The sequence below is a fragment of the Phyllostomus hastatus genome, unplaced genomic scaffold (assembly GCF_019186645.2).
Source record: "Phyllostomus hastatus isolate PE091 unplaced genomic scaffold, TTU_PhHast_1.1 phas_contig_159, whole genome shotgun sequence".
Classification (NCBI taxonomy): Eukaryota; Metazoa; Chordata; class Mammalia; order Chiroptera; family Phyllostomidae; genus Phyllostomus; species Phyllostomus hastatus.
In genome coordinates, this window is record NW_025333640.1 from 35,237,064 (window position 1) to 35,249,464 (window position 12,401).

Below are 12,401 nucleotides of genomic sequence, written 5' to 3' on the forward strand. Positions count from 1 at the left end.
TTACAATAAAACTAAATTTGTCACATTAAAAAACATTTGACTTAATGATGCCGTTCTTAATATCTCTGAGTAATTGTTATTTTATATGTTTGAGAGTTTCTAGTTACAGGTATTATAGGAAAAGAATGAAGGCCCAGGCAGTCTCCGGGATTTAGTGAGCTTTCCCGAGAGTGATCCCACTTGACACAGGGCTTTCTTTTGAAGAGCCTCCTTGGGAAGCCCCTCTGTGACCCTGTGGGCAGCACAGATGACTCACGGGCGGAAAGCACTGTTTTGTGCCGCAAGTCTTTGTAAAAGGGCTTCCCATTGACACCGTGGCTTAGAACGGAGAGCTGAGCAGAAATGTATAAAGATGCTGTGTAAGTCAACCAGACCAGGAGGCATAATATAGCAGACATAACGGTTAGCACCCATAAGGCAGAACCTCTCATATCATACAGTGCGTAACTTCAATTCCGAGCCTTCAAGAAGATTTTAGCTCACACAGCCATCACTCCTTCCTCTTCCTCAGGCAATCACAGCTTTCCTTGAGGATGTCACATACCGCTACCACCCAAATATAAGTGGCTTGCTAAGCATATGCCAACAGACGAGAGCAGACACCTCACAGTGGGACCGACTGCAGAAACGTAACTCTCCGATCTTATTTAAGAGTGTTCGGTTTTTATCCAGCACAGGACACACATGTCTGTCCCGAAGGCACTTGTTCAGGGGAGAAAATGAGCCGGCGCACTGACTGCAAAAGCTCGGAGATTTTTTTTTTAAAGTACCAAAAATAATACAAATAAGGTTTTGGATAAGGAAAGAAGCTTTTCTGTTGTTTGTTTTGCTTTGTTTCTACCATTTTATGAAGCCTCACAACTCAATTTAGTTTAGTGGCTAAATACAGAAATGCCACTCTGGCCATATTTAATGCCTGTCATTTAACTGCAGACGTTTGGACAGACTTTTGCTTTTGCACTGAGTAGCTCTGCAAAGTCAGTTATTTTAAAAAGTTGTGACTTATACAGACCTGCCTCTCTGGCAATGATAAGACATAGATTTTTTCCTCCTAAATCAAGCCCCAACAAGGTCTTAAAATTAAAAACAACAAATTATTATCACCTAACATCAGTTAGATTGGCTGTTATCAAAAAGACAAGCGATAACAAGTATGTGGAGAAGGAAGAATCTTGGTGCACTGTTGGTGGGAAGGGAAATTGACACAGCCACTGCGGAAAACAGTATGGAGGCTTCTCAAGAAATTAAAATCGTAACTGCCATGGGATCCAGCAATCCCTGGCTGCATACATATACACAAAGGTAACCAAATCAGTATCTCAAAGATATATCTTCTCTGCCATGTTCACTGCCACATTATACACAATAGCCAAGACATGGAAATAACCTGAGTGTCTGTTGACAGATGAATGGATAAAGATGTGAAATACATACGTATATATTTATAATACACGCATATATTGAATATAAATATATATTTCATGTATATATATGTATGTATATATGACGGAAAAAAAGGAAACTCTGCTACTTTCAACAACATGGATGGACATGAGGACATTATGTTAAGTGAAATAAGTCAGAAAGAGAAAGACAAATCCTGTATAATCTCTCTTCTATGTAAAATCTAAGAAAAAAACAGTGAAACTGACAGAAATCGAGAGTAGAATGCTAGTTACCAGGGGCTGAGGGGTAGAGAAAATGGGGAAATTCCGGTCAAAGGGTACAAGCTTTAGTTATACGATGAGTAAGTGCTGGAGAGCTAATGTACAGTACGGTGACTGTAGTTAATAATATTGCTTTTTAAACTGGAAATTTGCTCAGATAAACGATCTTAAGCATGCTCATCACACAAGAGGAAAAGAAGAGAAACACCGCCCGTGTGCGGTGCGGAACGTGTTGATGACATGACCGCTGCACAAAGCGCCGTCCGTGTCCAGTCGGCACGCTGTGCACTTCAAACATGCACAACTCTGTCTGTTAATTAGCCTGCAAGAAACCTAAAGGAAAATCATTTTTGAAGAAAACATTAATTTCTAAATATCTAAAAGTTTACTTTACAGCATACCTCATGCTTTCCAATAATTTGGGGGGTTTAAATGACCCAATGGGGCAAATACTAAACATTTATCAAACATCCCATCATCTATTTACCTTTTTAATTTCCAAATTTTATCTATATTCCTATGAAAAAATTACCAAGTAACTAACTCTATCATGTGAACTCTGTCACTGGACCTTTACACTGCTTCCTCACCTGTTTTTGGAGATAACTCCACTAAGATACAATAACACAAGTGGAAAACGTCAGGCTTCTATGTAAATCCTCCATCACTGATGCTGGAAACCATAGGAATATGGGTAAATGGCCCCACTTTTTACCTGAGACCTCCCTACGTCCTCTTACACTCGTCCCCTACTCTCTATCCCAGTGACACCATCCTGCGTTGCCCACTATTGTGTCACCTCGTGTACACAGACCTCTCACTGATGGCTCCTTCCCTGGGAACAGGGACAGGAGGCCCTTTCCTGTTCAAATCCGTGGATGACGCCACTATCAAGAGAATCTTCCTCAGCAAAGCTCTGAACGGATGGACCGGCAACCTCCTGAATGAAATCCAGAATCAGACTCTTCTTGACACAGGCCCACCCAGCTTCCTATCCCTTTTCCTGTACATCCCGGTCAAGTACATAGACTCCAGCCAACATGGATTGATCGCCATTTAACAATCAGCTCCCACAATTACCTCCTATATAGTGGAAAGATTTCTTTGACTTACAATTCGTCTTTTAACCCTCCAACCTCGTTCCATCCTACTCAGGCTTCAAGAAATAGCTTTTGGGCTATCCGAAAAAGCTTGACATAGTTCTCCATGTAATTTGCATGCAACAGGGATTAAATTATGCGTCAAAACCCCAAAGCTGCAACAATAACACCTGTCTTCACTCCAGCTCCTACATGGAAAGGCAGCGTGATGTTTGATTGTGGGGAACAATCAGAAAGGCAAACCCTTTGAAATGAAGTGAAGTCTTCCAGGTAGAAATCTAATCAGAAGTTATTCTTATTTTCTCCTAACATCAGGGAGACTGAAAAATGAAATCCCTCCCATTGCAGCTGCAGCAAACACTTTTTTCTGGAGGCATTTACATGCATTTTGAAGAGCACATAACGAACTGTCTCTCCAGCATCATACAATTATGTGTAGTAACAAATAGACACAGAAATAGATAGTGCGGTGGAAGTTGATGTGTCCTAGCGACTGAATGCTAGCCAACTGCATGCAAATCAACTCAAGATTCTTCTCAATTATTAGAGTACTCTGCTCTGCAAGAAAGAGACCAGCACAACATTAAAAAAGCCTGATTCTGGGTGACATATGACAAAAAACCAAAGGGTGATGCAGACTCAGAACCAAGTTACTATTCCAGTAGCTCACGGCTAAAGGTGCTACTGAAAATCTAATGACAAAGGATTGGTAAACCAGTCTATCAGTATAGAAATGCACATGCGCTATTTCCAATTACTCTACATAAGTATAGAAAGAGCCATAAACATATCTATAAATCCCTTAATTTAAGGTCTCTAACTCTGAAACAGAATCTCATCTTATTTTTCTCACAATTTGACAAATTACAAAATTTCTTATTTAATAAGCTAACACTTCGGTACTGAATATCTGTGAAATTCTAAGATAAAGCGAGTCTTACAAGGGTTTTTATTTGATTTTTAGTATGCTGAGCCCTGGGCATTTTTAAGATGGAGATGAAAGCACATTCACAACCAGCTTAAATGATAGTAGCAGCAAAAAAATTTTTAATGAACTCCAGGTTCCTGATCTTGTATCATCGATCGCAGCTTGCGGGACCAGGGCGCCAGCTGCCATCTTGAATTTGGTTCTCTGGAAGGCATACTCTTCTTCGTTCCTGTTTTCTGCCTCAGAAGTGACATTAACTTGATAAGATAAAGCTACATTTGATAAAAGAAGGTACAAACAGGCATGACAGTTACATCCTTGGCATCTTCAACTTGGAACGCTTCCAGTGTTTCTATAGGATTACTGCAGGGCATTCTGGGCCTGGCACTTAAACACTCAAAGCGTCAACAGCTGTCAGGCTGCCAACACACTGCCTTTTCGGTAGCAGCTGTGTCTGCTCTCACCCCCTTCTTCCACACAACCGTAGTAAACCAATGGCAAGCACTTTTGAGTTTTTGTGGGTTTTTTTCCTGGGTTATTAACAGATCACCATGGGAGGTATATAAATGAGAGGGAATGCTTCTTTATTAGACGACTGAAAAAAGCAGGTAAAAAGAAAAATTAAAGGGTACGTTTTATTAACTATGTGGAATATTATAACTGTTACTTACTGGAGAGCAATTTAGTTCTTAATGCTGCTGTTAGTTGTCGCTACACGCTCACAGGTGGAAATGAGGTGTGATTAGTCAAATACCTAAATTACGTGTCACACGGAAGTGGCTATCTTTCCAACCACAACCAAATCATTGTCTACCTCCACTTCTCCAGTCTCTGCATTTAGAACATGAATCTGTCTCCTCCAACGGCAAAACCAAGAGCTGGGCAGCTCCTGACATTTGAAGAAGGTCGCTAGCTTTTAAGAGATCTCTGCGGTTCCATAATAAAAATAGGAAAGAAGACTGCTGACTTACTTTCTCTGCGGTGTTCATTAATAGTTTGCCCTCCTCCCGTTCATTCTCCTTTATCATTCTCCATTTGCCCTTTTTTATCCTGAATGGCGAACGGAGTAGCATTCGCTCAGTGAAGCAGGTTGTAGAAACGGAGAAGATCAGAATAACTCGTATAGGAGACACCAAGGTTCTCCATTTTAAGGTCTCAAGACAGTCTTGACATCCAAATTCATACTTTGGCAACTAACTATAAACACACGTGAAAAAGGCAACCTTCAGTGGCTTACAACCTATCTCCAGGATCCCGTGCAAAACACAGACAGACACAGTTATTCCTTGGTCCTCCCCACCTTCTTAACTCTATTTCTCGCTAGTCCCAGATTATTTATTATGCTCGCCTCCAAAATGTCCAAACCCTGTTAAGAATAAACTCATTTAAAAGTACCCATACCCCAGTATTAACTGTCTCCTCACGTTCACTAATCCGAAGTTCAAACCTGAGTCTGATGTCAGTCAACACTGAGCTGAAATTTAGCTGAAGCAATTCCTGGAAATGTGGCTCAGAGGAGTGACCAGCGGCCTGGCTTGGAAGGTGGAAACCGAAAGGGCACATGAACTGGACTATTCGAGCAGCACTGAATGTGTCTGAAGGATCTCTAATAATTAGAACGTCTTGTCACGCTGCTTGAATCCAGGGTTAAAATCAAATCCTTTCCTGCATCACATGGGAGCAAGTGCCTAAACAGGTGGCGCAGGAGACACTGTCCCTGCATTACGATAGGCAAATGCCAGGAGGGATTATTTTGGTGGAAATAATCAGCCTGAGAATACCCAAGGGTGCTTATGGCATTTCTAAATTAAATATTCACACAGAGCCTAAGACTCCAGCAGAAAATAAAAACCAGGTAAATCATACCAGAGGGAACAGTCAGAACAAAACTTAAAGCAAAATATTTTCTAACATCTGCAGTCAAGTGCTCTGCTGGAAAATGTGAAAGATGGATTCCCTCTGGTAGCAAATGAGAAATTCAGCGAATGTATTTACATTCTGTATATATTCATTGGAACATATGGCTCAATGAATTATTCCACATGATAAATCTCCACTGAGGCAGCCTGCTACCCACTCAGGCCCTGAACCTTCTGAAAGTGGCAAAAGCTCCTGCCAAGTGGTGTCATTCAGAAGAACAGAGGCTAAGAGGAAATAAATTGCATGCAGCATCGGTCCCTATGATCTCCATAAAGCGAGGGCAAACGGCTGTGACTTCATCCGGGAGCGCTCTGCGGGGCACAGGGGCACTGTCGGGTTTTGTTTTGGGGTTTGTTTTTTTTCCTAATCAGTGATTGCAGGGAAAGCAGGGAGTATTTAGTAGGCATATTCTGGTTTCCAGACAGATCCCAATCTGCTTCCTTCCGTCTATCTGGTTTGGGAGCGTTCTGGACCTCTTCCAACACGCTCTTGGCTCTGTGGCCTGATTATCCTGAGCTGTGTTAATGAACAAGATGTGCTGATTTACACAGAAGACGCTCTCTCAATGAGGAGCCCCTTTGTGCACGGCTGTCTAAATCTGACTAGGAGACCACGCTCTCTACTGAGTCACAGCAGTGCCCGGGGTTTGTAGCGACTGGAGGTGGGATGTGAAAACGATGCCTGACAATTTTCATGGGACTAAAGTGGCAATCGGGTGTGCTCAGAATCCAGGGCCACATTCTAGGCAACTAACGTCTTAATAGTTGAACCATCTGTAAGGAGCTCTCCCATACTCCTCCCCACACCGTAAAAGGAAGTAGTATCACTACTTCTGTCTCACAGCTCAGTGCCAGAAGGTCAAGTTTCTGTCCTTAGCAGGAGCTTCACTTCAACCTGTTTCTATGTCTGAAGTCACATTTGGATATGAACAAATTAAAGTGCTACGCAAGTTTCGGTGTTTGAAAAAGCTACCTGTAGTTATATGGGCTTCCCATAGAGTTACCATTGGGACAACTGTGGAAAAATCGGAAAAGCATATATTTATGTCTAATTATTAATTCTGAATCCATTTTTTAAAAAGGAGGAGAGAGGTTAAAACAGTAGCTTTAAAACTTTTAAATATAAACAAAAGAATAGGATAGCAAGTTAGTCTATCTATTGATTATGTTGCAAAATTGCATTCTTTTCACATTAGAAAACTAAGTAAATGAAAAAAACACGAGTACAGTTTTGAGAGTCATATTATCTTCTAAAAATGGCAAATGTATGTGATTCTAAATTTTTTTTCAATGGTTAGATTCCCAAGGAACCTAAATTTGGCCTAGGTAATATGTCTAGACAGGTCTGGAAATGAGGCGATTCAAAACTATAAACTGAAAAATAAAGAATACTCTGTCACCCCCTCTAAACTATTCTCTTCCAACTAAAACTATCAGGGTCAGAAGTAGCCAGATAACTGTCCCTTCCCCACACCAGCATCTCCCCGCAGACACTGGTGTAACCGATGCGTGTAAACAGGCGGTTCCCACTGACCCGTGGGTGCGGAGGCTGCCGTGCCAGTGTCGCTACCGGAAGGCAGTCCGCAGTCTCCGGAGCAGGCGGGTGGGCACGGGCCACTTTGCCTGCTTCCCACCTTTGGAATGGCCTCCACACCTACGCCGAGGGTAGGTGCTTTTAGATGACCTAAACTCCTTTACAAAGGGCATCAGTTCCAAAAGTTTAGATATGTGACTCGAGTAGAATGAGCTGTGTCTTAAAATTATTCTGAAAATACAAGCTAATAAAGGAACACAGGGAATTACCAAAGGAAACCAAGGTACCTATCGATAGATCCATGTGATGAACTTGGATTTTTAGAAGACATGTACAAAAAAATGAAAAGAAAGTCTCATAGCCAAAACTAGACAAAACACATTACCACAAACCTGGGAGAACATAGTTAGGATGGTAAAAGGCCTACACTGAGACTTTATGTTGCTAGTGACAGTAAGATTTTCAGACAGACAGACCCGATTATAAAGCTGGCCTTGCTGCTCCTGGAACTGTGTCGTCTTGGCAAATTCCCCGAAGTTCTCTTATTTATGGTTTCTGCACTCGTAGCTGAGAATAACAATACCTCCACCCTGGGTGTTTGACGGTCGGCTAATGTAAATAGAAACACTCAGCCCCACAGCTGCTCCGCAGCTGGCACGCCCTGAACACGTGCTCCACGCACATGCTCGGACAGGGGAGGCACAGCCCCAGAGTAGGAGACAAACGCTGTAATGACCACCAGGGGCCGAGCAAAAGCAAAGCCATTCAATTTCTATTTTACTTCCACTTCTGCAACAAAAAGAGCGATCCTCAAATTAGGAATGATAGAATAGATTTGGTTACCAGGGGACAAAAGTCTCCTGGGGACAAGAGCCCCCATTGCTTTTAAAGCCCCCTTGAAAGCAATGCTTTAAATGACCTGTAAGTCCTGAGCACAGTCAAAATGTAAGCGAGGGCAGTCAGTGAGCATCTAGCACCTTTGTGAAAGGGCTGTTGGGAAATACCTAGACAATGGGATAAGACTCAGAAAAACTGAACACTGTCAGAACTCTCCCCACTTTTCAACCGTGAGAGAGAACAGATTTTGGACATTGGAGCATGCCTCCATTTCCCCACTCGCCGATGCGGCTCTTTGCTGTGCTCCGGCTCCTCACCGGGCAGAGTCTGTCAGGGTCGGGCCTCCTTCCAAAACCAGTCCGACCGGGACAGGAGGGGATGGGCTGAATGTTTGTGCCCCCCAGCATTCATCGGCTGAAATCTTAGTCAGGAGGCGGGCCTCGTGTTTCGCCGTGTACGTGCATGAGCACCCGTGTTTCTGGTCCAGACTCTCAGGAAAAAAATCTTCCATTTTAATTTTTTAATTTAACTTTCTATTTATTTGCATTTAGAAACAAAACCAATGATCATATTCCAAGGTATTAGCTTGCATATGGAGATCATTATTGCTTCCAGAGTTACACTTTTAATGCATAAGCATAAATAAAAGAATTAAAAACGTTCATATAAATATCAAATTAGTACTACCCATGTATAATGCACATCCTTATTTTTCCCAAAAGTTGGAGCAAAAAAGTACACATCACACATGGCAAAACATGGTGATGAGGGTATCAGGGTGGGGCACTCATGAAGGGACCAGTGCCCTAGGAAGAAGGGACAGGACAGCTGGCTCTCCCCTCCGCGATCTCCGCCACGCACCAGTACAACAGGAGGAGGCGAGGTGCGAGCCAGGACACCGCCCCTCATCAGACGGGGGATATGCCGGCACCTTGGTCTTCCACCCCCGAGCCTCCAGAACTGGGAGAAAGGAATGCATGTCCTTTAAGCCACCCAGTCCATGGCATTTTGTTACAGCAGCTCTGGCTAAGACACAAGACATATATTCATCTCATCGGACCAGCGAGGGTGAGAATGGCGTCTTTATGTGGGTCCAACTTCTCACGGCCCCTTCTGTTCTGTGCCCTTAGCCCTGCCACTCTCTCTGCTTCCTTTTATCTGTCTCTGGAAGTTACTGAAAACAAACGTTTACATATGGAGACGTTTTGTGGGCATTTTTCATATAAAGCTAATTACCTGCAGCTACAATGCCTCCACTGAGACCAAATCATGGCCACCCCTTGGCTTTGGGAAAGAATCCCTATGTTAGTGAAGGACAATAACCTACACAGAGCAGACAGGAAGTTCAGACAGAAATATGACCGATTTTCCTATGATTCTCTAGGACAGCTGGAGGCTGAGTGATAGCAGAATCGGGGGCTTGATGGCTGCACGGCCTATTTCCAAACAGTAAGTTAATACATCGCTCTCAGCCTCGAGGTAGACGTTGGGATGAAACACATCTATCCCCCGCCCCTCTTCCCTTTGGTACCATGATCTGACTAAGTCACTTAAGACAGTTTTACTAAGTAGGCATTTTCATCAACATCTCTTTGACTCTGACTTAAGGAATGAATCCATTTGGTAATAATTAACAATAAATTTTAAAATTCTGTTTGGTTAGGGGAGTGGATTGTCACTAAAAACATGCAATTTGATGGGCTAGAAGAAAAGAAGCTGACTGTACAATTTCAGAGTGAGACAGAACAAATACAGGAGCAGTTCTGATTGTGAAAATGCCCATCCTAAGACAAAGATGAGATGTGGCTGCTGAACAGCTCATGTCACCATAAGTTGTAGATAAATATCAACATCCAAAAAGAAGTGGTATACTCCATCGTCCTGTGGACTTTTCCTTTCATAGGCAGAACACTGCATTCTGTTCCAGGCTCCACATTTTTGTAAGATGTTGACTCTCTGGAGTTATCCAGAGGATATCAACAAAAACAAAAAAAGGTTCAACAAATAACGTCACTTGAAGAATGTCGGAATTAACGATGACTGGAGATGGGAAAAACATAGCGGAAACCTAAAAGCTTCGTTCACATGTTTGAAAGATTTCAAAAGATTAGAATGAACTGCACAGTGTTTCGAATGTCAAAACTAAAACTACAAGTAATGGGAGGACATGTTTCGGTGAAACTTCCAAGTAAATACACCCGTGATGGTCTTGCGAGAAGGGAAGATCCACGTCGCGGCTCTGTCCCACCCACAGACCGAAGTGACCACCAGCCTCCATCCGAGGGAAAACTACATTGCATCATTTCTAAAGGTTCCTTATACCCCAAGCCCATGAGAACATCAGCATTTCATCTTCAACAGAGATTTTTGAGTGCCATTACTCTCAATATTTCATTACAGCAAGCCAGATTTCTTTTACATTAGTTCCTTTCTGTAATAGCCCAAAGAAAAAGGTGTGTACTTTGAAACCTTTCAATAGGTTTTTGTAAATAGTAGCCCATCTTTGCAGCCACCCGGAGAAGAGAGCAGTTCATCATTCATCGCCTATGACCTCCGACTAGAGTCTCTCCTGGGAGAAAAACTGAAGTTCCACCCCACCACACTGACACTTGCTTGACTTCACGACTGCAATATGCCCCTCTAGAGAGAGGTCCATTGTTAGTGTCACGAGCATCAATCAATCGTATCTAAGCTGCTCTCCCAACGGCCATGCCGTCCCTCACCCCCCTGAGGTTTCCTGGCCCAGGGCCTGCCCAAGGCTCACTGCAGGCAGGCTCACTCTGATCGATGCAACACTAGCACACAGCATCCATTCATAGAGCCAAAGGCGGTCGGAGTCCCAGGACGCTCCAACTGTAGACAGAATTCCAGCTTTATTAGGGGACTGTCCAATTTGCTTCGGTGTCTCCTAAAATTGTAAATCAGGAGAAAATAGAAATGCAGAAAAGCATGATAAGTTAACTTAGCAATCTGTTGTAATAAACATGGGCTCTATGAACATACATTATGGAAATCAGATGGAGAGCCCAGAGAGTGATAACAGAGTAAGACATGTGAGCTTGGTGACATCATAAAAATCATAAGTGTTATATATCAAGAAGAGTTTTCCTTTTTTAAACAGTCTGTTCCAGATTCCTGCTTAACACATTTGAGGATCCACCTACCTCTGTATTTACTGCAATGCCTTATTTATTCAAAAGGTTCAATAATAGAGAGAAAGTCCGAAACCCAAGAGATACTATGCACGTGGAAAGTAACGAAAGGAGGTACCACAGTTTGGAGGACAATCCCCATGTGTATTGAATGTCTCCACTGAAATGCAGACATGGACAGCATTGTCTTACTTTGTTTATCTAAGTTCTTCCCTCTGTGTACAGGCCCCACGTGCGTGTTCATTCCAAGATATCTTTCTCTAATCGTGAGTTCCAAAAGGCAAGAGCCTACATCTATAAGTCTGTGTCCTATGAGCTTCAGGATGTGGTGGGGGGGGTGGGTACTACTTTAAGAGCTGATGTAAAATTCTTTAGGTAAAGAAATGTTGCTTAGCAAAGAATAGCTTTCAAGGTCTATCTTATTCATGAACAGATAGTTTCCTTGGCACGACCAGAGTAGACGTGAAATGATGAAGCAGGGAGGAATGGTGTCAAGCTTTAGTTTATACTACAACCCCAACCCACAGCAGCAGTTAAGTTTTCCTTAGGAGAAAAAATAAATTAAAAAGCGGAGATAGACACCGGATATGAAATTTAGCTTCTTCACTTGTCTCAGATGCAGGGTGACCATCATGTAACTTGATTCCTTTTCTCAGATTAGTGAAGAAGTAAATATTCTCACCTCTTTTTGTGCAGAAATACAAATAAAATGTCATCTAAATGCAATGCGTTCATAGGGATAAGCAGGTACTCTTACAATGGTCTCCGTTCACACGGATTGTTTTATCTTTTTACTACAGAAATACATTTACACACAGGTTGAGCTTAGAGTCCAGCCGTGATGCCTGCCTAATGGAACAATTTCTTAGTGCCTTCAACAGGCCCTGATAGCAAAGAGCATAATGGCCCCCAAAGAAGTAGCCTGACAAGTATCTTCTGCTGATGGTGATTGATCCGGTCTCATAATGAAGTGAAAGCTTTTTTAGAGGCAAAGCAATTTTGCCCACATCCCTTATCAGGAGAAACCATAATGAATTGTGTTAGTTGCCAGCATTTATTGAAAATTTCATCTTAGAATGTTGGCCAGATGTCATTATGCCAGAATTAAGTGCAGCCTGAGAGCCTCACTGCAAGGTACAGAACCTCTCCATCACTGTTCTCGAGGGCCTTTGGGTCTGCCTCCAACCATGACAGGGAAATAAAGGAGGCTTTAAACTATCATTGATTAAGTGCTTTATGCACATCAGGTCTTGTTTCTTCTCCT